Source organism: Pogoniulus pusillus, chromosome 16 (assembly GCF_015220805.1).
Source record: "Pogoniulus pusillus isolate bPogPus1 chromosome 16, bPogPus1.pri, whole genome shotgun sequence".
NCBI lineage: Eukaryota > Metazoa > Chordata > Aves > Piciformes > Lybiidae > Pogoniulus > Pogoniulus pusillus.
Genome location: NC_087279.1, coordinates 13,078,028 through 13,105,705, shown reverse-complemented (window position 1 = coordinate 13,105,705; position 27,678 = coordinate 13,078,028). Strand labels below are relative to the sequence as shown.

The following is a 27,678-nucleotide window of genomic DNA, read 5'->3' as shown; positions in this document are numbered from 1 at the left end:
GTTTACAGTGCACTTCAAAGCTGGGACTTAGAGATTTTAAGCAGCTTCCTTTCTGCTTCCAGCCACGATCATCCGATTGCTGTGCATGTAAGAACTAGAGAAAAGTGAAACAGTGGGAGCTGGAGGTAGAATAGTTATATAATAGCTTTGCCACAGCTTCCCCTGAGCTGTACCACTTAATGGTCCCAAACTGATGTCAGCACTAACCCCTGCCCAGCTTTCCACTTCCTTGGGATGAGGAAGAGAGATCTACTTAGGACCAGACCCTTCCTCTCCCCCCCAGTCAACCATTTCTCTGCTGGTACTGACTGTTGTGAGGGTTAGCATGCCTAAGGGGTATGAAGCAGAGCCCACATCTCCTTGATTTCTGTGGAGATAGGAGTTTCTCTTCAGCATGCATAAAACCAAATAGAATAATCAAGAGCCATCCTGCCCCAGGGCCAGCTCTGCTGCTTCCCACCACACCACCCAGCAGAACTGGCATACCCGAGGCACTCTCAGTTCCTCTCTTGTGGGAAGGGTCTAAGGTGGTTTTGCAGCCAACCAGTATTTCCCTGGGGGAACTACACATAAGGAGCTACGGTCATTTTGCTCTTGGCTGAAGCTGGTGGTTGAGCTGAAAGTGAGTGATTCAGAGTCAGGCTTTGGGAAAAGTTTCCCTAACTTTTCATTCAACTAATCCAAGGGTATTGTTCTGGCTTGAGACCTAAGTTAGCAGTTTTATCTCTATTGGCTCATCTCCCACATTGATCAGACGTGATGTGATGTATCCTGGCATAGATGCTTTGGTTTGCTGGTGTCCTGTTCTGTGTGCCATCTTCCTGCAATTTCAGTGGCCTTGGGATCAAGATGATGGGTCCCTCCAGTGCTTAACACAAGTCTAGAAATACACCTCAGCAGACAGTTACACTGAGAAGCTGAAATCAAGCCCTGCTGCTTTTCATTTAGCAAAGCATCCCTGCTGAGCCACCAAAGTGTTGCAGATACATGACCCTCTGTGAGCTCAGAGAAGTTAGGTCACCAGGATGAAGTGTGAACAGTACTAGGAGGAATAAATGTGAAGGGCTCAGATCCTTGTGCCACAAATGGAGATGGCTCATCTTGACCTTATTGAGAGCTGTTTGGTGCCCTGTGCTGGGGGACATCATCCATATCATAGTTAGCATCAGCTATTGGGCAATTGTAACCCCAAAACTAGAGAAGCACTGCAGAGCCAGGAGCACTTTTCCAGCTCTCTAAGTTCCCCTGCTTCACAGTGTGGAGGGACAAGCCAAGACCAACCAAAAGGGGCTCATTCTGTAGCACGGAGGTAACGCTTTGCTTTTGAACCTAGTAGTCTTCAAAGGTTTCACAGTGCTGGGATTTGCCTTGAAAATAGGGGGAAAGAAGATTTCCCTGGATTAATATTTCTCCAGACTGAGTTCAACACTCCTAGAGTTCAGAATAGATCTGATTGGGCTTTTTTGGTCGAGAAGTTATGAGAGCCTGTCATGGCTGGACATGAAGTCATGCATTCATGATGTTTATGAATTCTCTTGTGAATGTATGGAAAACATGCATCATTATTTCAACTTCCAGAGCTGGAAATAGTGCAGAAAAATGACTGTGAGTCAGAAGAAGTTGAATCAGTGTAAGTTAGCTCTACTGACAGTCATTTAGGAACACAGATATGACATGGGCAATTATTTGGCTAATTAGAACAGACCTTTGTGCACTGAAATCCAGGGTTTTCAAAGGAGTCTTTCAAAACTGGGTGTCTAAGTCCTTCTGCTATCAGTGGGAGGTGGGCACATAATTCTTGTCAATGTCCAACTTAGCACAATACCTGAGGCATTTTATTCAGATGCTAGGGGAGCAGCGTTTCTCCTGCCTGTGTGGGCAGTGTGTTCCTCACAAGAGGGACAGAACATCTCTAGACAGAGACCTACAGCCTGAACCAGCCCCTGCTAATGCCCACTCCAGGCCTCCACCCAAGCTAGAGCCTAGCAGAAAGACATAAAATGCTCACTGAAGAGTGGGAGTGGGAAGAGCCCTCTAGTCCCAGTACCAGAATACCTGCAGTGTGGTCTATGGGTGACAGCTCTGTCCCATAGTCCTGTCTAACACCAGCTGGAGAGCACATCTAAACATATGAGCAATGGTGCTGCCCAGCACAAAATGTGAGAGGGTAGGCAGCTAGTCCCATGTGAGAGGACATTAGGATGGTTTCTGTTTGCTCTGCTGATGTGCAAAGTGACTCTTGTTTATTCAGCAGTGGTGTGCACGTTTCTCAAAGACAAGCTGCATGTTGGAAGTGCTCACCCAGTACTTCCAGCAGAATGTGCTGCTGTGTGTCCCCAGCTGCACAGCCACTGCAGCAACCTTTGCAGGCTATCCATTCCCAGTCCCCTCCCCTTTCTTTCCTTCCATGGGCACTGTGCATGGACTGGTGCTGTGGATGTCAGCCAAACAATAGTTAAATGCAGCTCTGGAGCCGTTGGCTTACCTATGAAAGCATAGTGAGAGATGTGTACCTTTGAACTTGTAAAGGACCCTGTTTTCTTGCTGGCAGCACAGCCTGCTCCAATTAGAATACAAGGGCTGAAACAAGGCCTGGAGTCAGTCTGTCCCCTGCTGCGATGGTGGCACTGTCACTGCTTTTGTGGTAAGTAGGGCAATTTCAGTGCCAGCCATCTCTCTGAATCCAGTCTTGCAAAGATATGTGCAAAGTCATTGATTTTTCTTTAGCCCCAGCATGTTTTCCCTCTGAGATTGTGGAGCTGGCAGGACAGTCCTGGCTGCAGAGGGTTTGCTTCCACTTGGGCTCCAGCCAGGCAAGACAGGAATCCTAAGTTCTTGCTGCTTTATGGCTCATCTAGAGCAGCAAAGCTTGACTCTTTCTCCTCCAGTTCACCCTCTCAGCACAGAGGTTACCCAAGGGAATTGTTTGCTATTTGTTTTCTTACTAGGTAGGTTTACCCAGAGTAGGCAAAGGCGGAAGCATCTTCATCAAATGGGTCTGATGGTCATGTCTTGAAGACCTGGTAAAGGCTGTTGCATGAGGCAGTGCAGACACCCAAGCAGTAAAGGTAGGAGCATTACCTGAGATGCTGCTCTCTCTGCCACCAACTCACCTTCATGACACCAAGCTAGGAGCAGGTGTTGATCTGTTGGAAGGTAGGAGAGCCCTGCAGAGGGACCTGGACAGGCTGGATGGGTGGGCAGAGGCCAATGGGATGAGATTTAACAAGGCCAAGTGCAGGGTTCTACACTTTGGCCACAACAACCCCAAGCAGCACTACAGGCTGGGGACAGAGTGGCTGAGAGCAGCCAGGAAGAAAGGGACCTGGGGGTACTGGTAGATAGTAGCTGAACATGAGCCAGCAGTGTGCCCAGGTGGCCAAGAGAGCCAGTGGCATCCTGGCCTGCATCAGGAACAGTGTGGCCAGTAGGATGAGGGAGGTTATTCTGCCCCTGTACTCAGCACTGGTCAGGCCACACCTTGAGTACTGTGTCCAGTTCTGGGCCCCTCAATTCAAGAGAGATGTTGAGATGCTGGAACATGTCCAGAGAAGGGTGACAAAGCTGTTGAGGGGCCTGGAACACAAACCCTATGAGGAGAGGCTGAGGAAGCTGGGGTTGTTTAGCCTGGAGAAGAGGAGGCTCAGAGGTGATCTCATTGCTGTCTACAACTACCTGAAGGGAGGCTGTAGCCAGGTGGGGGTTGCTCTTCTCCCAGGCAACCAGCAACAGAACAAGGGGACACAGTCTCAAGTTGTGCCAGGAGAGGTCTAGGCTGGATGTTAGGAGGAAGTTGTTGCCAGAGAGAGTGATTGGCATTGGAAGGGGCTGCCCAGGGAGGTGGTGGAGTCGCTGTCCCTGGAGATGTTCAAGGAAAGCCTAACCTGAAATCTCAGGAGTCCCTTGCTGCTCTAGTGAGAACCCTGCTGAGGTCCCATGCAGTGTTATAAAGAAGTTCATCCAAGACAGCATCCAAAACCAAGACTTGCAGTTGGTATCAGGGAATTAAGCCTTGATCCCCCTAGTCTCCCTTCCTCTGCTTGTTTCATAGTGCCACTGAATTCCTGCATGACTTACAGGTCCTAACTTGGGAATTCAGGGCCTAGAATGGACCAAGGAACTTATTTGAAATCCCTATGTGCCGCTCTGTAATTAAGAACAAGAAAAAGATTTGCTATTAATTAGCTTTCACTGACCCACTTTTGACCCTCTAAATGCTGTTGCAGCACACTAGGTCTCTGAGAAGGCATGTCATCCTCTCCAGGGAGAGATTAATCTTCATTAGTGCTTCTGCATTAGCCTGGCACTCTTTGTTAGTTCCTCATTAATGTTCTAGCAGATTGGAGCTGCCAACTGAGGAAGTAACAATCACACAGAACACTGTCAGGAAAACACAGTGCTTTCATATGGCACAGTAATGGCCCAGGGCACTGCTGGCCATGCATTGTGGTGAGGCTCTGGCCATTGCAGACGGGCTGGGTGGTCATGGATAGCACAGCATGAGCACTAGGTCATGCTAAACTATGTTGATTCTGTTCCTTTCTTTGCCTGTGCTGCTCTCTCCCTTGATTGTCTCATCTGCATGTTGTTTCCAGTCAGCGTAGTTGCTGGGTCCTGCTTTGGCTGAGTTGAACTGTTGGATGTGATGCCCATAGATTTGGTGTTCCTGGAAAAATGAATGGTCTCAAAATCCAGGCAGACTCTTCCTAACATGCTTGTAGCTTGAAGAGTGTAACATGTCCCCATCAGTCAGACTGGGGCAATGTGGGAAAGGTGGGAAGGAATTAGGTGTGATGCTTTAAATGTGTCTCTGTGTCACTGGCAATAACAGCCCTCTGGTGGAAAAAGGGCTTGGAAAACTGGGAAGAAGCAGATTGTAACAGAGCAACCATTTGGTCAGCTGGCCTGAGGCAGCTCAAAAATATGAGAAGTGCCTGTGGGACATATTACCTGTGAGGGAACCTGGATAGAAATGAATCCAGTTTTGAGCTATTTCCTCCTTTCTTCACCTACTTGGAGTGCCCCAGGGCTTTGTAGTTGCTTTATGGGGTTGTTGTTGGTGCAGCTACTCAGGACTTTTCAGGGTGTGCAAACACAAACTTCAAATCTGTTGCTTGGACTCAAAGTTTCGGTGTTTGGACACATCAGCTATGTGGTATGTTCCTAATCTCCAAGTGGATGAGGGTAGTTCTGATGATCAGGTTGGAGAGGTAAATACTCACCACTACATATTTCAGTGCTACTTTGAACAAAGGGCTAAAAAATGTGATTTATTGTCTCAGCAAACATTCCTACCAGGGAACATATTTGCTAGATTGTTGGTGAAAAGCTAGATCTGAAGGGATGTGAACTCACTCCAAGGTAATTTTGTGTACACATCTCAAATACATGATTGCAGACCATTTTGCTTTCTGCTCTTTGTGTCCCAGTGGAAGCTGTGTAAGGAAGGAATTTCCTGTCAGGCTCTAAAATGTAACCTGGAGGACTGGACTCATTCCTACTGGGGTTGGTAAGATAGGGCCTTCTGCCTGCAGAAAATGGAGCTTTTCCAGTGGTACCAGAACTCTTAATGGTAGCTTGAAATGCTGATGCAGTGCACAGTGGGAATATGGGGGAACCTTTGGTCAGTTGCAGTTCCCACAGTGCTGCACTGGTTCCTGCTTCCCCAGGGACAGAGGCTGTGTTTGACAGGTTTCCAACTGTGCTGTATTGTGGGGAATGTCAGTTGGCAAGAAAAAGACAATGGAAGGTAACCAGGCAAATCATAATTGCCAGAAAATACCCTGACCATCTTGCCCTATGGAAGGACATAGTTTTTGGAGGGCAAAACTGTAATTTTATTTATTTATTTATTATTTTTTCCATAAAACAACACAGTGGAAAATATCCTAACCATACTTTTCCTCTCCAAGCCTACTGCAATGGAACACTTGGGATCACACCTACCTATTTAGTAGCACTGTATTAATTAAATAATGAAACCTGGCCAGTTTTGGCCATTGCAGGCATTTTCTTACCACAAAACTGGTGAAGGCTCTCTTCACCCTAATCAGGTGCCAGAGACAACATTAGGAAAAAATAAAAAGGGAATGGGTAGAAATGGCATGAGCAGAGGAAACCCACTGGACTAAGGGCTTGTGGAATCTCACAGAGTCACAAACCATTAGCTGTTGGAAGGGAGCTCGAGAGATCATCAAGTCCAATCCCCTTGCCAGAGCAGGGTCACCTGGGGCAGGTCACACAGGAATGCATCCAGGCAGGTTTTAAATGTCTCTGGCAAAGGAGACTCCACAACCTCCCTGGGCAGCCTGTTCCAGTGCTGTCTCACCCTCACAGTGAAAAAGTTTTTCCTTATGTCTCCATGGAACCTCCCATGCTCCAACTTGCACCCGTTGCCCCTTGTCCTATCACTGGACATCACTGAGCAGAGCCTGGCTCCATCCTCCTGACACTGCCCTTCACATCTTTATAAACAGGAATGAGGTCACCCCTCAGTCTCCTCCAAGCTAAGGAGACCCAGCTCCCTCAGCCTTTCCTCATAAGGGAGATATTCCATTCCCTTAATCATATTTGTGTATCTGTGCTGGACTCTTTCAGCCAGTTCCCTGAGGTCCTTCTAGTGCTGAAGAGCCCAGAACTGGACATGATATTCCAGATATGTGGAAAGTGTTGAGATCCAGGATGTATTTGTGGAAGAAGCAGAGCTGCTACCTCCCCTGGCTGCAGTGACTGAAGATTAGGGGAAGGCAACATATGTCAGAAATGTCTAGACAAGGTGGAAAACTTATTACAAGTATTAGAGGGGGGAAGAAGAAATAAGAGAGACAAAGAGCCAATAGATTGCATGATTATGTGCTGCCTAAGGAAGACAGGTTGTGATTATATAATTCTCTGGGGAAGCTACATGAAACAATTACATATTCAATTAGGTGCACTCTCTTAGGTGGCTTTAGTTTAAAAAACAAAACTAAAAAATAAGGTTGAATGCTCAGAAGAAAAGAAGTGTGGAGGAGGGTAGTGAAGTGCTGAGCCAAAAACCTTTTTAAAAATCTTTATATGTGCTGCAGAGTGGGGGAGAAAGAGACAGCAGAGGAAAGGATGTGTTTGACACGTGTCAGAGATATCAACAGCTCCAGTGACAATTTTAAGGAAATTAAATGGAAATTAAAGGGAAGCATTTTAGAGCAGAAGTCCCAAAAGCACTTAAAAATATAGAACACCAGAAAAGCTCAGTGTCTGTCAGCAGTGGCAGATCAGCTCCTTCCATGACCAGCATGCCAAGCTCAGAGGACCAAGCCTGCATCAGCTCTGAGATACCATTAAAATGCACATTAAAAGCTGTACCACAGTGCAGGAGAACTTCTAGGGCAAACCAGCTTCTTCCAGCAGGTGAAAACTCTTAAATCCCAACACTGTCTAAGGATGAGGGAAAACATAGGAACTCCTGGGTGCTGGTTTATCAGCTTTGCAGCTTCTCCAGTTCTTCAGCTTAGCTGGTCAGAGCAGTTCATAAGCTCGTAATGATTTTGTGGGGTTTACATCCCCATTGTCCCATCCATTTTGCTATGGGTGAGGAGTGGCCCTAGCCACTTCACCCTCACCTCTCAGTGATGTTAAGAGGGTCAGGCTTTTTGTTGTTCTCCTCAGCTGCCTGTGTGCTGTGTGCCAGCTGGAAGGCAGGGCACCGCAAGGAAGTGCCTTATGGAGCATCCAGAACTGAGACTTTGCAAGCACAGCTTAGCTTCCTTATTTTGGTTTCTCATGGGCTTGCAAGGCCATGTAACACACAGTGTGGGGTGTGCCAGGTGGTCTCCCATTAGAAATCAACCAGCACCTGGCTGTCATCACTTAGCCATTGTGTTGTGTGGCCTCTCTTTCCTCAGGGCCATGCTTTCTGTCATTTCTCTACTGCACTCTCATTTCAGTCTTTGCCCATCTCATGGGGTATTTTCATGCTCTGCAGTTCTGCCACACCAGCAACAGATGCAGGCATGATATGACACCACTGACACTTCGTTTGGACTCCTGCTGCCTACATGATTCAGAAAATCAGGCAGCTGATGTAGCATGACACAGAGAGAACCCACAGAGACGCACAGTAGCATCTGAGCAGGAGAACAGCATGTTGTATAAGGAAATGAGAGAGGAAAAAAGACAGTAGCATGTTTTCATTTCCTCAGGAACACATCCCAGAAAAACCCACAAGAGGGTGAGTCATCCACAGAGGATATTGGCCTCCGAGTTGCAGCTGCTAGTTTTAATTCTATAATTTTAATTTGCCAGACAAATAAAATAAAATAAGGAAGGAATGACTGGGTAGGATGCATATAATTGTCTCAGCAGGATTCTCCCTTTTCCATCATAGATTCATGAGTCTGGCTGTTGGATCTCAGGTCTTTGAGCTATGAGTTGGTTGTGCACAAAGGGTGTTTGTGCAAACACATCTGCAGGCTTCAAGTGCAGTTTTGTGAGATCATACAATTGGTGAAAATAGTGACACAAGTAATTAATATTCTCTCTTCTTGCATAACTTTAACCATTTTGGATGAAACCCTACATACAGAGAGCAGTGCTAGAATCTCAACCTTAAAGATGTTCACTCCTTGACTGGACATAATCCTGAGCAACCTGCCCTATGTGACCTTGTTCTGAGCAGGAGCTTTGGGCTGGATGTTCTACAGAGCAGCACTCTTCTGACCTCAGTGACACTGTGGTTTTATTCCCCATGGTTGCCACTAAATGAATTATTCACCTGTCAATGAGTTGAGATGATCTAGTAAAGAAGTGAAGCAACTTTGTGTTTCCTGTGAAGCTTCCACTGGGCTGGTGTGGATTAATTGAGTCAGACCACCAGTGTGTCACCCAGATACACATCCCTCCTCCATTTTAGCTGAGGGCCTCCCTTTGGCACACTGAGCAACAGAAAGTCAAGTGCTGTAGTGCAGAGCAAACCCAGAGAGTGCATGATCTCCAAGTCCAGGAACTGCTTTTGTGAAATGAACAACAAATGGAAGAGCAAGGCTGTAGCGCAATCTTTTGCTTATGTTGGGTCAGAATCTCTTCAGTTATTGTCCATTTCCTATTCTCAGGCTTGGCTGAAATGAGCACAAGAGGCAGTTTTTCAGGGCCCATGCCACAAGACAACAGGAGTTAGCTGCAGACACAACAAGGGGCATTGGCTAAAGTGCACCAATACTTCAAATACCAATGTGAACTTCTCTTGCTGAAGAAGGAGGAAGTATGGGAAGAAAAGAAAGGCCAGTACTGTGAATATTTCCTTTGATTATAGCTTCTACTGTTGATGGAATAGAATTCCTGCTTGTTTTTCCAGTGGCTGGTAAAACTTGGAGGCTGGGATTTCAGGGCCTTGCTCCATTAGTGATAAAAGGAGGATGGAATTGAGTTTTAATTCCTGTGTGTTAGGGGAAGGAATTTCAAGGCAAGACTGTAGTCCAGGTGTCTCAGGAAGGAGAGTGCAAGGAAGTCTGAAAGGTCAGGCTGTAATCATGAAAACAAAAGCCCAGTTGGACCACAAATGGAACATTCAGGCAAGTCAGGCTGTGCAAAACTAGGAGCTCAAGTGGTCAGCTCTGGGCTGGTTGAAGCTAAACTGGTACCTTAGCAAACAGACAAGAGTGGAAACTACCCAACTCCTCCCTTCAAAGATCTTTTCCTTCCTAGCCTCGACCAGGCTGGAATGAACTGAAAGTGGCTGAAAACAAAGTTCCTTGTGCATCTGTCATCCTAGGCTTTTCCATAATCATGTTTTCATTAAGGCCACCTCAATTTCATTCTGCTTTTATTGAGATATTCAAGGTAGTGCACAGGAGGAGCAGAAATGAAGGATGGGTTTGGCAGTTATGTGCCTAAAAACCCCAAGCAAGACCAGTGAAAACATGAAGATTCTCAATATAATATGCTTTTTTTTCCAGAAAGACATCAAATTCATAGAACTATGAGATAGCAGAGAGTAGATCTGTGAGACCCTCTTCATCTTCCTCTGCTCCCCTTATGGATAGGAGGATATGGCTTTCTAAATGCAGCTTGAAGTTAGAATGCCATGTCCTCCTTCCCCTGCCCCCTCCAATTTATTTGAGATAAAATACAAGCTGCTTTCCTCACAGCAGTCTTGGAGAGCCAAGGTCTGCCTTGTGGTTAAGAGTGTCTTGGCTACCAGTCTCTTTCTCAGTCCCAGCTCTGCTAGCAGCAGGCTGTGACACTGGAAAATGCCCTTTCCCTAGTACAGGAACGCACTCCTGGATGAATTTTCCTGGCCTATACTCTTGTGTCATTGAAGCTAATCCTGTACTTTGGATACGGTGTGGAATCAGGTTCTGCCTCTTCTCTTTGTCGATTATAAGTAACGAATTGCAACGGCAGCCTCTGGCTCTGTCTGGCTTTGGTGGAGGTAGACTTCTAATTTCCATTTGAAAACAGGAAACATTTCTAGGGGCTGCAGTGCTATGAAATGCTTGTTCCCTCACAGCCATAGAGAGCAGGCTGTGAGAAGATGCCAGGATAACACTGCTGTCTAACCTACTGCTGTTATTTCTGAGAGCACTAATGGTGCTGTCAAAGAAAACTAGAGCAAGGGGGAAGGACGTTATTCAGCCCAGGAAGAAAATCAGGATGGTCAGAAGTAATGGGAAAGGAGCGAGTGAAGTCCTTCCTGAAGAGTATCTCCTAGCCTACTCTGCTGTCTCGTTTTCAGCCTCGGCAGGGAGTCAGGCAGGACCTGGACGTTAATGAATAGAGGAAGGCTTGAATGTGGCAACTGTTAATTGCAGAAAACTGTAGGAGTGGTGATGCCAAGTTTGTCACTGTAACACCGAAAGGATCCAACTGGAGCACTTAAAATTCAGTCACGTAGGATTGTATTTAGAGCCTGTTCTCACCTCTCACCGTGGCTCTGTGCAAATCCCGCTGGATTGTCATCACTCTTCAACACTAGGCACATTTTGGAACTTGCCTAAATTCAGGTAAATTTTAGAGCTTTTTCCTGGTTAAACACCAGTTGTTCCTGGCTGGTTCTTTTGGTGTGCTGGCATCCTGCCTTACACATGAGGAGGCTGAAGATCCTCCACAGTGAGCCCTGACTGCTGCCCAGTGGCAAATGGCCTTGCAGATCACACATTGCTGCTTGGCAACGGAGGTGCAGGGAGATGGTGGCAAAGTGAGCCAGCCTCTTCTGCCAGCAGACATAGCTGGGGAAGCTCTGCCTTGTCTGCTTTGTGCTTTGAAGTATCTATTGAAGGCACCACTGACAATAGAAGATGCTGCTGCCTTGGATGGGCACAAAACAATATACAAATCCCTGCCTTCTGGCTGCCATGTTTTTGTTTCCATTGGCCTCAGTGTTTTAAGGTTAGTTTCTGTCTAACTTTTGCATGAGGCAGAATTGCACCAGTCATCTCTTCCCTCAAAATCTTAGCCTGCTGCTGCAGGAGTTAGCACCAGGCAGTAGAAGACAGCAGGCAGCTCAGTGGAAAACATAGTGTGGTGATTTCATCAGCCTCACACCATCTTAATCCTCTGGGGGCTTGAAAGAAAAAGTGAAATGGTGACAAGACTTGAGGTCAGAGTGAAGCTCAAGGGACAAGCCAAGCCCCTGCCTGAACTAAGTTACAGCTCCCTTAGTCCTCTGGCAAACCTGCAGAGTCCAAATTCTTTAAACATTGCTGAAGGCAAGCGCCCAGGGGCATGTCTGTCCAGCACACACTGCGCATCCGGTGCAGGCAGGTGGAAAGGTGCCCAGAGCACACTGAACTCCACCTGGAGTAACCGAGGCCATTACAAGTGCCCTTGTCCTCACTCAAGGAGTGAGTTGTCACTGGAGGAGGAGATTGCTAAGTGTTTTCGAGGGTTAAAAGTGGAATGGAAGTTAGGGCTTGACCCAGCCTCCCCTCTGCCTGAAGTGCTGGGTTTGAGATAAGTGGATGTCAAACCTCCCTCTCAGCTTTTGCATCAGGAACAAAATGCTGGGTGTTTTCCCTGTGATTTTGGCCAGCCTGACCCTTGGCTTCCCATCGGGGTCACTTTACATCAGCAATTAAAAGACACTGCAAGTATCTGGAACCACAGCCTGCAACACCCCACACCTTTGGCCTGCTCTGAAGCAGTGAGGACCTCCCAAATGTATGCAGTCTTTTGATGGCTGCTCCTGGACAGGAAGGGTCACACGAGGGCCAAGGCCTGGCAGAACTCTCTGCCCTCTGGGTGTCAAAGGTATCTCTTTTGTGAGAAGTTGGTAAAGGTCTGATTTTTTATTTATTTATTTTTCTTGAAAGTAAAAGAGAACTCCAAAGTTGAATTTCTGGTGAAGATCATTACAAAAATGATAGAGGCTATCAAACTGCAGTCCTGCTCACTTCAAATGTGTTCTTTTTCCTAGGTAACTGTCAAAAGCAAGCAGTTCAGGTGTGTCTTTAGTAGATAAAAATGGAAGCTTTGCTCAATTGTGCCTAACAGATGCTTTCTGCTTCAGTTTTCCAGCTGAAAATGTCAAAAAATCATTGCTATGCAAAATACAGATGTTTGGTGAATCGTCCTTGTCCTGCCTGGACAGTTGGGTTAGGTCTGGCTTTGAGAAAGGTAACCTTGCTATGGGCAGCCAATGTTTCAGGGCTACTTACTGCCTTCATCTTGCAAACCCTTGCTTTAGCTTCAGCTCCCTGGGCTAATTCTACGTCCTTCTTCTAGGGAGGCCTGGTGCAGAGTTCTTTAAGTGTGAGGCTTGCTGCTGGGTGTTGTGTGTTACAGCAGAGGAGTCCTGGGACATGCAATTTGAGTTAACTCTGAGAGATGCAGGGGGCTGAGTGATCAGCAGGGTATTGGGCAATTTGGCAAAATTAGGAACACCTGGCATCCCCCAGCAGAGTGAAGTGCCTCCTAGTTACTCTTGACACCTGAGCTGAGTTGAGCTTTGATTAAGGACAAGGTCTGGACAACGCTTGAAGGGTGAAGTATAAAGCAGAGGCTGGGAGAGAAGGAGGTGGTTTGTGTGTGGCTGGTGCTGCCTTCCCTATCTCCTGAGGAACCTGTGGCTGGGAGAGCTGGCGTCAGGAAAGTCACGGTAAGTGTGGTGGTGGGGGGGGGGGTGGGGGTGGTGGTGTGCACTCCGGGTTATTAAAAAATGGTGGGGTCCCAGGAAGAAGAGAGGCAGCTGAAGCTGCTCAGCAGCCAGGGCAAGGAGCGGCTGGAGCCAGGCAGCAGCTCTGCTGCACCATCAGGGGTGTGTGAATCTGTGTTAAGCGTCTTTGTATGTAATTAACTCGGCAAGGTAGATGCAGGCTTGGCTGTGTCTTGTCACTTTGTTTTGGAACAGCTGTCCCTAAGGCAGTAACAGTTCAAATAAGTGGGCAGTGCCACTCATGTTTTGAGAGGAGAAGGAACTGAATTTGCACCAAGGCTGAGCTGGTATTCTGAAGCCCTGGCCATGTGCACCAGCACTGGTGGAGCAGCTGTGCTCTGCAGAGGTACTCTCTTCTGTGCTGTTCCCAGGTCTGCTCCTAAGTAGAAGCAGGTCATGCACAGAGTCATTGGTGCAGCCTGGGGACAGGAGGAAGAAATTTGCTTGTGACAAGCTGATGGCATGGGTCTTATGGAAGGGGGTGAAAAAGGAGGTGGAAGTTGATAGAGTTGTGTGCTTATTGTTTCAAGTTTGTTGGTCTGTAAGGAAGCATTAAGTACTGCAAGGGTCTGGCTTGTCTGTCAGTCTGGGGAAAGCTGCCTTTGCCACAACTTTGGTCCTTGCTACAGAGGTGTAGTTGGGAGAAAGCTGCTTCCTCAGTTATTCTCAGCTCCTAAAACTGATATGCAAGCAGCTTTTGTCTGACAAAACTCCCTAAGTTTCCCTGATTCCTCTACCTCGTTTCAGAGTGAGAGCACAGTCACTGGGAGGCAGAGGATCTAGCACCAAGTAGGCTTTCTTTTGGTCTGCGTGTGCCCAAAGTGTCCTGCTTTCAGTGCGTGTGCCGAAGGCACGGGGAGGCTTCCAACATCCCATACAAAGGGAATGAATACCAATGTTAACTAGGGCTCCTGCAGGCAGGTGGCCTGATTAGCAGCTGAATTTCCTCCTGGGGGAGCAGAGGAGCTGCCAAGGATGTTGCTGAGGTGAAGAACAAGCCTCTACCTCATGACGTGTATTTCTGCTCTCGCAGTGTCTTGGTGTGATGTGCTTTATTCCTTCAGTGGCCAGTGGCTGCTCAGTAGAGCAGAGGGATGCTTTGTTCTGGTGTGTTACGCTGAGCCCAGCAGGACCTGGCTTAGGCTGGGCATTCCCTAGCAGTGGAGTTTGCCTGGGGCCGGTTGCTGCTGGAGGGCAAGGTGGAGAGGTGTGTGCTGGCAGCAGTGAGCATCAGTAGCCAACTTCCTGTGGGCACCTCCTGAAGATGCAGAAAAAGGGGACGTGGACCAGCACGTGATTTGATGTGAAAACTTCTAGCACCTGTCTTGGCTTTTGTGGGCATTTGCTGGGCTGCCACATGTTGCAGGGTCAGAGGAATGTTGAAACTGTAAAAAAGTGTAGTGCTTGTGAGCTGAGTTAGACACATGCAAAGTCAAACTCAACCCGAACCAGAGAATTCATTGTGCAATTTGTTTTTCTATATATATAAGCAGATATTTCTGCATTTGGTTGAAAAAAACTGTGTGGATGTGAGAGAATCCAGTATGGTTGATTTGAAAAGGAAATGTGGGGTATCAAGTTTTCTTCAGTGTCTTTAATGCTGTGTTTGTACTTGCTGTCTTCTGAGGTAAAAAGGAGACCAGGTGCTTCTCGTTGGTAAAAAGGAGACCAGGTGCTTCTCGTTGGAGGGCAGAAAATAGAGACATTTAAAGGAACTTCTCAGTGTATGGACCAACCTGCAAGTATTGAGAGTGTGGCAAAGTGCAGAGGTGCCAGCTGAAGAGACAGAGGACATTGAGCCATCTCTCTTCTCCCAACTGCATCTTTCTGATCTTATGTCTATCAACACTCAGACCTCACTCACATTTGTCCTTGCAAGTTACCAGAAGGAAAATACTACAGCTTTGTAGCAGGGGGCTTTGTGCTGGTTTCTCACAGAGAAGGAAGGAATTCTTTTTAAACTTCAACATGTTCGTCTTTGGGGGTGGCCAGGAAGCTGGAGCTAAGTGATAAATGGGGTGAGTTTCTGTCTTGTGTTTTTTGTCTAATGCTGTAAATACTTCAGTGTGGTTCGTTCTGATGTTTTTAAAGACCAAGCTGCTCAAACTTGAATCTGGGAAGAGGTTTAGTAAAAAAACCAACCATATTGATAGCTGATGGAAATATCAGTCAGAAGAAAGTGGTTTCCTGGTTCTTGCTTTCAAAGTGAACTGTTCTGCTGCTGTTAGTGTTTGGATTTTAAATCTGTGACTTGACTGCAGTCACTTTGTCTGCTTTTGTTTTGAATGGTGGAAGATGGCTTTGTTAGAGGAGCTGCAGAAGCAGCAAATGCCATTAGGCTATAGAAGGGGCTGGAGGGAATTAGAAACTGCAACCTTCAGTATTCATAGGTTTCTTCTTCTGCACCCCAAATATACTCCTTGGTCCTTCAGCAAGAGTGAAGAGCAATCTGGTGTTCCTTGCAGCTGAGTTTCACAGAAGGCCTATGAGGAGAGGCTGAAGGAGCTGAGGGTGTTTAGCCTGGAGAACAGGAGGCTCAGAGGTGACCTCGTTGCTGTCTACAGCTACCTGAAGGGAGGCTGTAGCCAGGTGGAGTTGGTCTCTTCTCCCAGGCAACCAGCAACAGAACAAGGGGACACAGTCTCAAGTTGTGCCAGGAGAGGTCTAGGCTGGATGTTAGGAGGAAGTTCCATTGGAATGGGCTGCCCAGGGAGGTGGTGGAGTTGCTGTCCCTGGAGATGTTCAAGAAAAGCCTGGATGAGGCACTTAGTACCATGGTCTAGTTGATTGGACAGGGCTGGGTGGTAGGTTGGACTGGATGATCTTGGAGGTCTCTTCCAACCTGATTGATTCTATGATCTGCAGCTCTTCTGAAGTGTTGGCCACATTGTGGACAAAGCCTCCTAGAAGTGAAGGGCAGTAGGAAGTGGCCTGTGTGTATAGATGCTGTTGCCATCTGCTGCATGGGGTTGGGATGCTGAGCAATGTGCTAATAATGCAAGACGAGATGCCTTGGCTGGCCAGAGGTGGTTGCAACGGTGAGGCCAGATATCAGTGTCCTGACTGCAAAGGAATCCTGCTTGTCTGCCGACTCTTCACAGTGTGGAAAGGTTCCTTTCCTGGAGCCCTTTTTAGAGAGAGTGGAGGGCAGAGCCCAATTGTGTTAAGCTGCTTTTTTTTTTTACCCAGTAAGCCTTTGAATGCCATGAAAGAAGCAAAGACACATGGAGGAGGAGAGGTTAGTAAAACACAGTTCAACAATAGTTGACAGGTGGGCATATTTGGATCTTAATGATCAGATCTGTGGGACTTGATGTCTCTTCAGGCTGTAGTGGAGGAACATAGCCATATCCTCCAGCCACCAGTGTGGCAGGTCCAGCTGCTCTGTATAACTACCAGGCTCTTGCCATACATATGTCCTGTGCTGGATCTCACATGGCTAGATCATGGCCAAGCCATAGCCATGATGAGTGAGCTGCTGCTCTACAAAGCTGATCCTACAAGCCCAAGTGCTCCATAGTGACAATATCAGGCTAGAGTTCTCCATGATAGTAACCTGCCCCACATAATCCTGACTGCCTTGTTTTGGGCAGAGGACAATACAGGGCTGGGAGCTCTGTAGACTGAGGTGTCCACAGTGAATCTCAGCCTCTCTATCCTTACCTATCTGGAGTTCACTCCTCTTCACTGAGAAGAGTCCTTGTTCCCTGTGGTCCTCACATTTTCCAGTGAAGAATTTGAAGAGCACTCCTCCACCTCTCCAGCAGGGTGATGGGTACTGTTAGTCTGACCTCACTTGAAGCCACTTCATCCCTCGCCAAAGCTGCCACTGCCTGTGGGGTCACTGCATCACATTGACACCTTCTCTTGAAATTCTGTGCTCCTAGGTGTTTTTTCTTGGAAGGATCTGAGCCTGCTGCCTGAATAAGTGTACAAATGGGTTGAACAGGCTGCTCTAACTCATGTCAGTTATGTCCTTCTGCCTCATCTGCAAAGGACACTGAGGACTGGCTCACTGGCTCCAGCCTCTCTACTTCTGCAAGGGAAGAGTATCCTTGTGAGGGGCAATGTGCCATTCTTTCCTTACCACAAAAGGTGTTTATGTCTAATCCAACACAGCAAGCTACAGTTACAGTGTAGGTCAGGAGCCTACAGCCCTGTTGCAGGCTGCACAGCAGTCCTCTGGAGTCAGCATAACCGAGGGCAGGGGTGGGTAACTTGGAATCAAGCTGCAGCTCAGCACAGAGCAGCATGGACAAAGCAAGGTGTTTCTGCATGCTTGCACTTCTCTTGAGGCTCTCCAAAGCAGATGCCAGGATATTGGCACTTGGCTAATGATGCAGGGGGTAGCAGGGAAGGTTTTGTCTTTAAAAAGACAGTCTCACACTCTCCGAGGATTGCTTTGAGTGTTTTCTTCTCCAGGCAGAGATGCTGAGACTGGAGACCCAGAGTTATGTGAGGCAAATCTTGAAAAGCTTTCTTGGACTCAGTAAACCAAGCAGGGACAAATAGAACTGCTCACTGATTCCAATTAGAGAGAGCTCTGAGCTCAGCTGAAGTGTAAATATCAGGTCTAATTTTCTCTCTGGTGGCACATCTCTCCCTGAGACTTCTGAAAGTAGGCCTAGGAACAGGAGAAGGCTAACTAAAGTTATCTGCTTCAGTGTGTAGATGATTGATTCTGCTTATAGAAAAGCTGCTTCTCCCCTGCAAGTTGCTCATCCTATTTTTAAGTTGTGGGGGTGGTTGGAACAGTGCACTGCTCTGCGTCAGGCATCAGATGTCCCCAATGAGCAGATAAAGCAGGTTCTGCACGGTGAGCTGATGTGACCATGCTACCTTGTGCCACGCAGTGTCGGGAGGATGCTAGTGGTGGTTTCTGTCATGGAACATTTCCATGAGGGCAAAAGCAGTCTACTACATGTGTCAGAACAAATGCATGCTTAGCTTGAATAAACTGTTTGCCTTTAGCCTCAGAGAACTGATCCAAACCATTCGGAAAAACACAGAAGTTAGCCAGGGGTTCTGAGTGGGTGGTAGAGCTGCTTTCCTTTAACCATAGCCTGGGACAATGTTGGCCCAAGCAATCCTGCTTACAAGAACCAGAAGATATCTGGTTACAAGTTCAAGGAGTGGTGATCAATGGTGCTAGGTCCAGCTGGAGAGCTGTAACCAGTGGAGTCCCCCAGGGGTCAGTGCTGGGTCCAGTTCTGTTCAGCATCTTCATCAATGTCATTGATGAGGGGACAGAGTCTGCTCAGCAAGTTTGCTGGTGACACCAAACTGGGAGGCTTGGCTGATACAGCTGAAGGCTGTGGAGCTGTTCAGTGAGACCTGGTCACAGAGGAACCAAATGAGGCTCAACAAGGACAAGTGCAGAGTCCTGCACCTGGGCAGGAATAATGAACTGCACCAGTACAGGCTGGGATGTGATCTGCTGGAGAGGAGCCCTGTGGAGAGGGAGCTGGCAGTGCTGGTGGATAACAAGTTATCCATGGGACAGCAATGTGCCCCTGTGGCCAAGAGGGCCAGTGGGATCCTGGGGTGTATTGAGAAGAGTGTATGCAGCAGATCAAGGAAGGTTCTCCTCCACCTTGACTCTGCCCTAGAGAGACCTCATCTTGAGTACTGCATTCAGTTTTGGGGTCCCCAGTTTAAGAAAGACAGGGATCTGCTGGAGAGGGTCCAGCAGAGAGCTACAAGGACAATTAGGGGACTGAAGCATTGCCTGATGAGGAGAGGCTGAGGGACCTGGGGCTTTTTAGTCTGGAGAGGGGAAGACTGAGAGAGGATTTAACAAATGTTTATAAACAGCTGAGAGTTGGTCAGGAGGTGAGGACAGGCTTTGCTCACTTGCTCCTGTGATAGGACAAGTAGCAATGGGTGTAAGCTGCAGCACAGGAGGTTCCATCTCAACATAAGGGGGAACTTTACTGTAAGGGTCACAGAGCACTGGCACAGGCTCCCCAGAGAGGTTGTGGAGTCTCCTCCTCTGGAGACTTTCAAGGCCTGTATGGATGTGTTCCTCTGTGACCTGAGCTAGATTGTGTGGTCCTGTTCTGGCAAGGGGGTTGGACTCAGTCATGTCCTTGGGTCCCTTCCAACTTCTGATATCCTGTGAACCCTGATGGTAAAAACTGGCAGGCCTGTGTCTCTGAGAAGGGACTTATCACTGTGCACAGTGCTCTCTTCTATAGCTGAGAGGTCCTTGCAGTCTATCTTGAGTGATGCGTTCAGTTCGTCTAAGCAACCTTGTTCATCCTTGGTCAGCAGCTTGGTGATTATTTGAGAGGGTTTGATGCAAATAGAGCAAAAAAGATTCAAGTCCTGCTCCAAAGATCTGTGAAGTGTTTAATCCTGTTTTCTCCAAATATCAGTGGTCCCTATCCATTGCTTGCATGTGCTCATGATCTGGTGGATCCCGGAGCCATAACTTTGCCCTGGCTGAGTGTGTGGGGTGACCATTTGCTGGGTGACAGCTGAGTGTGGGGGGAAGGGATTTCTCTATGCAGGCCCCTTTCTTTCTCTCTTTGCTGCAGTCTTGGTCTCCTGTGGCAGCTTAGGTATAAACATCTGGTGCTGAAAGTTGTGGGGAGATCTGTCTACCCATCCAGTCAACTTTATGCCATTGGCTCCTTAAATATCCTGACCGCGGCTTCTGTTCAGAGTTTAAGCCCAAGGTAATAGCTATAACTTGGATTCATTCCCAAAGAATTGTTTGGGTATTTTGGTTCTCAACAGCCCTTTAATGGAAAGCCTCAGCAGCATTGTAGCTCTGCTGCCTGGCATCTCAGTGACCGTACCCTGTTCCCTTAAGCTCCTTGCCAAAGCCACTCTCTCAGCGGGCTCGGCTCAGCTCAGTGTGCTGCTGGCTCTCCAAGAGCTGGAGCTGAGCACTCAGCCACCACATTGATCCAAGCACTCGTGTTTGGCAGAGTCACAGCCTGTTTCTAAAATTGTCTCCAAGATAGTTGTGCATGGGTTTGTGTCTCCCAGACAGACAAGCCGGGTGGTATTTTATATGGTGTCATTGTTTGTTTAGCTAATGAAGGAGGAAAAAACAAAGAGCTGGGATCCTTGGCTCTATGAAACAGCTGTCAACAAGCAGCCCTGAGAGAGCAGAGGAGCAGGGACCTAGCTGCCAGGGCACTGAACCGGGACTCTGAGGGATGGTTTTGATTCTGACTCAACACAGTCATGGATGAAATGCAGAGGATGCCTCAGCCCAGAAGGAGCATGGAGATGCTGGGAGCTGCGTGCTTTTGCTGGATCTCTCCTAGAGAGCAGCTGCTGCAGTGGCACACAGTGCAGGCCAGCTTTTGTCTGCAACTGGACGCCTGGAGTGAACGTGACCTACTTCTGCAAGTGTTTCCAGAGTCTTCCTTCTGGAGGAACTTGCCCACAGAAAAGTGATTTCCCTCCCTCGTGGCTTGTGTCCTACCACATAATATGGGCCAGTTCCTTCAGCTGATTTTTATCTAGTGCTGAGTAGGCTGGTGAGAAACTCCTGCCTTGAAGGAGCTCTGCTGGAGAGCAGAAAGCACAAGGAAAACAATAAAATGTCTTCCTGCATCCCCTTCTTAGTTTGCCATTTTGACTTCAGAAGCAAGCTGCCATCATTTCCACATGGAGCAGCCACATGAAAAGCCACCACTAAACAGTTCTCCGAGTTTCTCAACAAGAAACACAGCAGCTAAATATATTTAATCTGTGGCTATTGTTCGTCTTGGCTTTAATTTCCTGTTCTCAAAAGGTTTAGGAATTTAAACCCATGAATCACTACTGAAGCTGTTAATGCTTGGAGCCTTTTTCAGAAATGGAGATAAAGGGACTGATATTAATACCAGCTTAGCATGAATTCAGTCCTAGCAGCTCTGTGAGAAGTTCACTACCATCCCAGAGATCTCTCTTGGTTTCTAACCATGACACAAGTTGTCAAGAAGTGGGTAGGTGAATGAGATCATCCTCCCCCAGGTAAATAGGATGATTCCATTTAAAAAATCTCTGGCAAATTAGGGGCTGCATCATCCATGTCTGGAGACCTCCAGAACACTGCACTGTTTCCCTGTTTCTAAAATTGGTGTATCTATTCAAGCAGTGACTTTTTCAGAGTGTAGCCATAAGATTTCTCTAGGGTTGAAGGTGATGCACATGCTTCTATTGAATAAAAGGCTGGAAGAGAACTTTGCTTGGTTCCATCCTCCTGGCTCTTGGGTTCCTGCTTTTGTATCTGCAGTATGTAGGCACCCTCCCAATAGTCTTGACCTTATCAGGCTTCCAGATAGCTCAGAAGTGAGGTTTGTCCATTAAACACTTCATTGTAGGATATGGCTGCCATTTCTGCGGTGACTAAAGGGAATTTAGGGCAAACAAAATTGTTAATTCTCTTTCAAGAGCACAGATTTGGCTACAAGAATATGCTGGGCTTCCTTTGACTTCTTCTGGGATTAAACCCTGAAGATCAAAACAAAGTCCAGAACTTACAGGAAAAGAAAAACATAGCTAATGATTGTCATCAAAAGTGAAATGAAAACTGTGAGGACTGGTTTTTATTTTCACATTGGCTGTGATTTGGTTCTGAAATGCCATAGAAATAGAGAATTACTCAGATGGGAAGTGACTACTGGAGGGAGCCCTGTTTGGGAAGCAGGCCTGCATTGTTTGCTTATACAGGTGAACTCTGGTGAGAAGTGGAGATGCCCTGCAAATGCAGCTGTAGTTTTAATTTATCTTCTCTGAAACTGTCTTTAAAATATGTTAGAGTTCTACAAAACAAAATGCAATGAAATACCCTGAGAGCCTGCAGCTTTCAGTACCAAAAAAGGTGACTGAGTCTGAACACCTGCTGGTACTCAATGTGATTGCTGCTTTTCCTTTCACCTAAGCACCTGTAGGATCATTGTGGGTAGCTTGCATTCATTCTGAACTTGCACAGCAGAACCCTGTGGCATGCTTGCTCCTGATGGGCTGCTTATAAAGAAAAGTTCCCTATACCCTACTCATCTCTGTTGTCCACCATCAGTTAGCTCAAGTCCAAGTTCATGACAGAATCTTTTCCTTTCACAGAGCACTCTTGAACCTCTCCTGAAACAAGGCCTCTCAGAGCCAGAAAGCATCAGGCTCCATGTGAGCCTCTGGGGCTGTCTCTCCATCTGTTTACTGACACGCAGCAGCCTCATTTCTGACTTTGCACCCTCAGGATAATAATCCACTCTGATGTTCAGGCCAACCAGCTATTCTTCTGAGATGAGACTGTGGCTGGTGCACTGTAGGTCAGAGACAGTTTAAAATGTTTCTTCTGAATTGCTTTATGGCTCAAAATGTTGTTCTGAGATCTACAGCATACACAGTTTGCACATATTTGCTTGCTTGCTTTCTGCTGAAGGAATGGATGGGCTTCAAAATCCAGACACTCTCACTTGTTCCAGTGGGGAGGACATTGGCTTGAAGCTTGGGAACAGAGAATCTTTATCCAGCTCTGATGTGCAGACTTGTCAAAACATTTCTTTCCTTTTCTCTCCTTGCTGCTGCATAGCATGAACTGCTTAGATACTTCTTGGTAGGATAGAGGTATGAATGTCTGCAGACTTGTTACCATTCAGTAAAGCTGAAGTGGGTTCACAGCAGTGGTGAGGGCAGTAGCACAATTTGTTTTTCAAAGCTTCTTTCATGGCTTGGTGAAGCAGTAAGGGGTAAATGACCTGCTATGTTTGCTAAACATTCTGGAACTACTAGAAGCAGAAAATTGTTACAGTAAAATGGACCTTCTGGGGTGGTGTTGGAGCTGCCCTGTGTCATGTGAATACTATGTGGTTAACAAAGGAAGGAGAATAAAGCCCAGCTGCAAGGGAAGACTAGCTTGAGATACACCATGTTGTACTAGTTGCTTGATAAAACTTGTACCTGGGACAGAGGGATGATCAAGGCAGCAGTGCCAAATGATATCTGAAGGAAGCTGGCCATTGAAATCACTCTGAGGGTGGCAAAACTTTAGCAAGAGACCCCTCAGTCAATTCCTTTTGTGTGAAAAAGAGGCACAGTTCTTCTCTATGCAAAAGCTTGGACATCAGAAGGGGAGAGTGGCAGGGACTGTATCCTCTTGGGGATGTCAACGTGGTACTCATCTGGGTAATATCCTTCTCAAGAAAGAAAACTCCTCCAGGACCATGCTTTGGATCAAATACTCTGAGAAATAAAGGAAACCACACTTCTGGGATAGAATGAGGAAAAGGTTTGGCTTTCCCATAATCCATTAACAGCTCCTTCCCTTCATTCCAGAGACGGAGTTTGTGTGGTAATTCCAGCTTGTTGCGCCTCACATCGTGTTTCATAGGTAGACCAAAGAGGTTACCCAAATAGTCTGGTTCTATGTACAAGTCTTTGTACAAAATGAGGTCCTGCTCTGCCATGTGCAATCCAGCAAGACTTTCTGAAGCAAGTGAGATGACCCCACGGTTTTTCAGAAGCTCCAGGTCTTGAATTACTGACCAGGAGAAAATTCTTTGTGGGTCCCGGAGAATGACACGGAGGTAGGAATGGCAGGGGGAGCTGCTCTGCCTGCCGTGCCATTGAGAAACTCGGACCAGCCAAGTATCCACATCTGAGCATCTGCAACTGCTGGCAAAGGCAATGCCAGGGTGGATGAAACACAAACCCTGAATTACAGAGACAGATGGAGTGAGGTAAGAGGAAGACATGGGTCTGAGGAGAGTAGCAGCTGATACATGGAGGCATCCTTCTCCAAGGTGAAGGAGCAGGAGCAATTTCCTTTCAGAGACAGCCATTACCCAGTGTGTCGCTGAGCATAGAGGGTAGCAGCCCTGCAGTGTTGCCAGCAGTGCGTTAACAAAAGCCCTAGCACGGAACAGAGCAGGTTTATCATTCACTGAAGAGCTGCAGCTATGCCAAAAAGCCATGTATGAAAAACACAGATGAGAGCATGTGTCTGCACTCACCCATCTATGTAACTGAGGGATGTGTGCCCAGGGCAGGCTGACCTGCTTGGGTCTGGTGTCTTGAGAGGCTTCAGTAGAAAAGGTTCTCTTCATTTGCGTAAGCCTGCGTTCAGGCAAGGAGCTTGAGTTCAGTGAAGCAAGGTCAAGCCCTCCTAAAACCAGGAGTTATTTTAAGAGTGGGTTTGAATGCTTGAGTTGATTCCATTGAGTAGAGTCTCAGCTTTGTTTGCTTTGGTTTAAAATATATATATAGATGAATATATATATGCACACACATATATATTTTAAATGCAAGTGGATACTCAGCATACACTTGAACATTCTAAGATAGTTCCAGCAGGGCATCCCTAACTGACTCTGAAAGCCAGGGCTATTGAATTCTTTCCCTGCTATGCCTTTGCAAAAGGATCTCTGTGCTCTGGAGAAAGCAGGATGGTGTTGCAATGCCTTTTGAGCTGGAAGGGCCATGAGTGTGTGGGCCTTGCATTTCCGCAGCACAGCATCTTATGAAGCTTATCCATCTTCAAACTGTGCAATCAGCCTTTCAGATTCCTCCCTTTGCATCCTGGCAATAGCAGAATGAGCCACTTCATTATAAAAACCCTGCTATGCTCCGCCCTGCTCAGAGGTGTTCAGGAAATTGGGCTTTTCTCCCTCCTCCTCCACGCTCCCCCAAAGTGCTTTTCTTTCTCCAAAAGCAGCATGTCACATCTTTGGCTCCAGCAGATGGATTTGGATGATTGCTTGTGCTGGGGGTTACTGCTGCTACCTGCTATTCCAGCAGGAAAAGCCCCCGCGTGCAGGGGAGAACAAAGCCCGAGGATTCCCGAGGTCTCCATTGATGCAGAAGGCACTGAGCGGGGCGTGAAAGAGATGACAGAAGCGCAGCGAGATCCTCCTCCATCCCTCCTCCCGCTTCCTCGCCCTGCGATTGAAGGCGCAGGGGCTGGTTTGTGAATGAGGAGATGCAGCTCGCCCAGCCGCAACAAACAGCCGCTGCGGGCTCGCTGCTGCGGGCCGGAGTCGGCAAGGAGAAGGCAGCGGCTCTCTCGGGGGCTTGCTTCCCGATGAGTCACTGCTGCGTGACAGATGGAAGGATCTAACAAAGTGCTGTGGACTTGCAGAGCTTTGATCCTCCTACGCTTTTCCCCCCCTATTTCCAGAGGGTGTGGGCTGTGTTGTCGAAATGAATAGGGTGGAAACCTCATTTGGGAAAGGCTATCCTGGCAGCTGTGGCTTGTGGAGGGAAGGTCGGGAGTCCCGGTCCAGCATCGTGTTGTGGGGGACGCTGGATTTTAGCCCCCTGGTTTAACTGTAGCCTTTGAAGCATCTGTACCCCTTCCTCTTCTGTTTTGGCTTGCTTGCAGGTCTGCTGGAGCAGGGAGGGGAGTCTGAACTATGTGCGAGAAAGAGTAAAACAAATTTCTGGGTCACATACTCTTGTCTTCTAATTTCTGTTCCAACTGCTGCAGCTCACTGGGACCTAGCAGCCCTGAGCTGGGGCCCTCAGCAGCCACCAGCTTTGAATTTATTTTTGCCTTACTGTGACTAATCTTTAGGGTGAATAGGTTTAAGTTTCGTCTCTGGGGTTTTGGTGCAGAGAAATTTGTTGTCTTTATGGAGCAATCACTCTGGTCAGAGCCTCAGCTCTGGGGCTTGGGTGCAAAGAGCAGGAGCATCAGCTGTGTGCAGAGTTGCCTCCTTGGACAGAGAGAGCTCTCCTTGATTTCAGGTTGTCACTCTGCTGCTGTCTGTCAGCCTGGCTCAAACAGAGGAGGGTCAGCGATTCATGTGGGACTTCACTGCTGCATAGGATTGAACCCTGAGCAATTTTTTAATATGTCTTCTCCTCTTAACAAAGGCTGTCTGTGAGTGCCTCGGTCCTGCCATCCCCGCACGTTCCTTCTAAGCAGCTGTCCCCTGCTCCCTGACGTCGGTCCCTTCCAGCCAAGGTAGAAACTTGACTCCAAGGCGCACCCATGACTGCCTGTTGTTTGCTCCTCACTGTTTTGCTAATTAGAACCTGAAAGCTTTTAAGACCAAGCTGGATGAGGCATTGAGTGACCTGGTCCTAGTGGGAAGTGTCCCTGGCAACGGCAAGGGGGTTGGAACTAGATAATCTTTAAGGTCCCTTCCAGATAAAGCTGTTTTATGATTCTATGAACTGTGTGCTCTGTCCCTGAAATGATGGAGCTGGGATGCTTTGTGCTCATGTGGGTTTGTTTCCATACTGTACTGCTGGTCAGCTTCCTTATGCTGCTGCCCTTGCTGCATTTACTTAGGCAGTGTCCCTGCCCTTACTCCTTTGGCCAGCTCCTTGTTCTACCTTGTTTGCTTGTGCTACTGTGCTAACACCAGGAGAGCTTGGCCCCAGCATCTCCTCGTGTTTCTTCTCTGAGAGAAGTTTAAATCAGTGATTGAGGGCATCATTGCCCCTTGCACAGGGACATCTTGGCATAGCTCCATGTTTTTAATTCCTGAAGTAGAGGTGGGGAGGCTACAGTTCTGCTATTTGAGGAGAGCCCCTACACACACACACACTTGTTCATCTTTCATTCTATTTCTTGTAGTGCAGTGTAGGAGGGTTGCCTCCTTTTGTTAAAGAAACACGTAAGGCGTTGGCTTTTTTCCCTACATGGAAATACATGTGGCTTCTCCTAGGGAAGTATTGATCCAGAGCTGTGTACAGGAGTAATCTGAGCCTGCTAGCAGAGATGGGAGATCTCAAGGAATCATGTGAGCATCATGGCTTTCTTGTCAACATTGTCATCAAATCTTGTGGAAATATGGGGTTAGAGACATGTAAAAACAAAAGCTTTGTTTACTGTGAGGGTATAAAATTAAGACTCAGGATCTCCATGAGGCTTTTCTCTTCCAGCTAATACTGTATTGCACTTTCTTTTGTCTGTGAATTTATTCCATTTCTTGCCCAGTCCCATGGGTTTTTAATCACAATAGCTGTGGGGCTCTGGATTAGGATGCAACAGCAAAGCTGCAGATGTGCAGCTATGGAGTAATTTTCAGTTGTATTAGAGGTCCTACTTGCCTGGATTCAGCCGAGCAGAAAGCTCTTGGTTCCTAGCTCATAGTTTCTGCTTGGTTCTCATGTGCTTTTCTAACTGGCTATCCCTTTTGCTGAGCAGGGGAGGGAAGATCAGACTGTGCCCCTAGGCGGGTGCAAAAGCAATGTCCCTGGTTAGGAAGGGCAGACCCCAGTGGATGCAGGTGATGTGTTAGACTCTCAGCGGGGGGATGCCTGAGGCACTCAAACTGATTTGTCTGTGTGATTTTTGTATTGTTTAACATGGATAAAACAACAGAATTGAGCTAAAAAGGCTGCTTCATCATTTAAACTTAAGAACAAACTAGGGAGGGAGGCCTGTGCAGATTGAAAGCTCAAAATATCATCTTGAGTTGTTTGGGGTTTTGTTCACTTTGCCAAAATGTCTTAGTAAAACTTTTTGCACTGATTTTTTGGACGGAAAACATTGCAAAACACCACATTCTCCTTGGATGATAACATTGTTTCCTGCCCTGCTCTAATACCAGCCGTGCCGTCCTTTTGCCTCAATTCCTGGGATTGCTTTACTCAAA

The 27,678-nt window shown here is 47.3% G+C and overlaps 1 long non-coding RNA gene across 1 annotated transcript in view; it reads left to right on the top strand.

The window, feature by feature from the left end:
* Positions 1-12,935: 12,935 nt before the first annotated feature.
* LOC135182456 (uncharacterized) overlaps positions 12,936-27,678 on the top strand; it is a 102,771-nt gene continuing 88,028 nt past the window's right edge. Inside the window, exon 1 of the long non-coding RNA XR_010305217.1 lies at positions 12,936-13,072. This is a non-coding gene — a long non-coding RNA (uncharacterized LOC135182456). The remainder of the gene's footprint in view (positions 13,073-27,678) is intronic.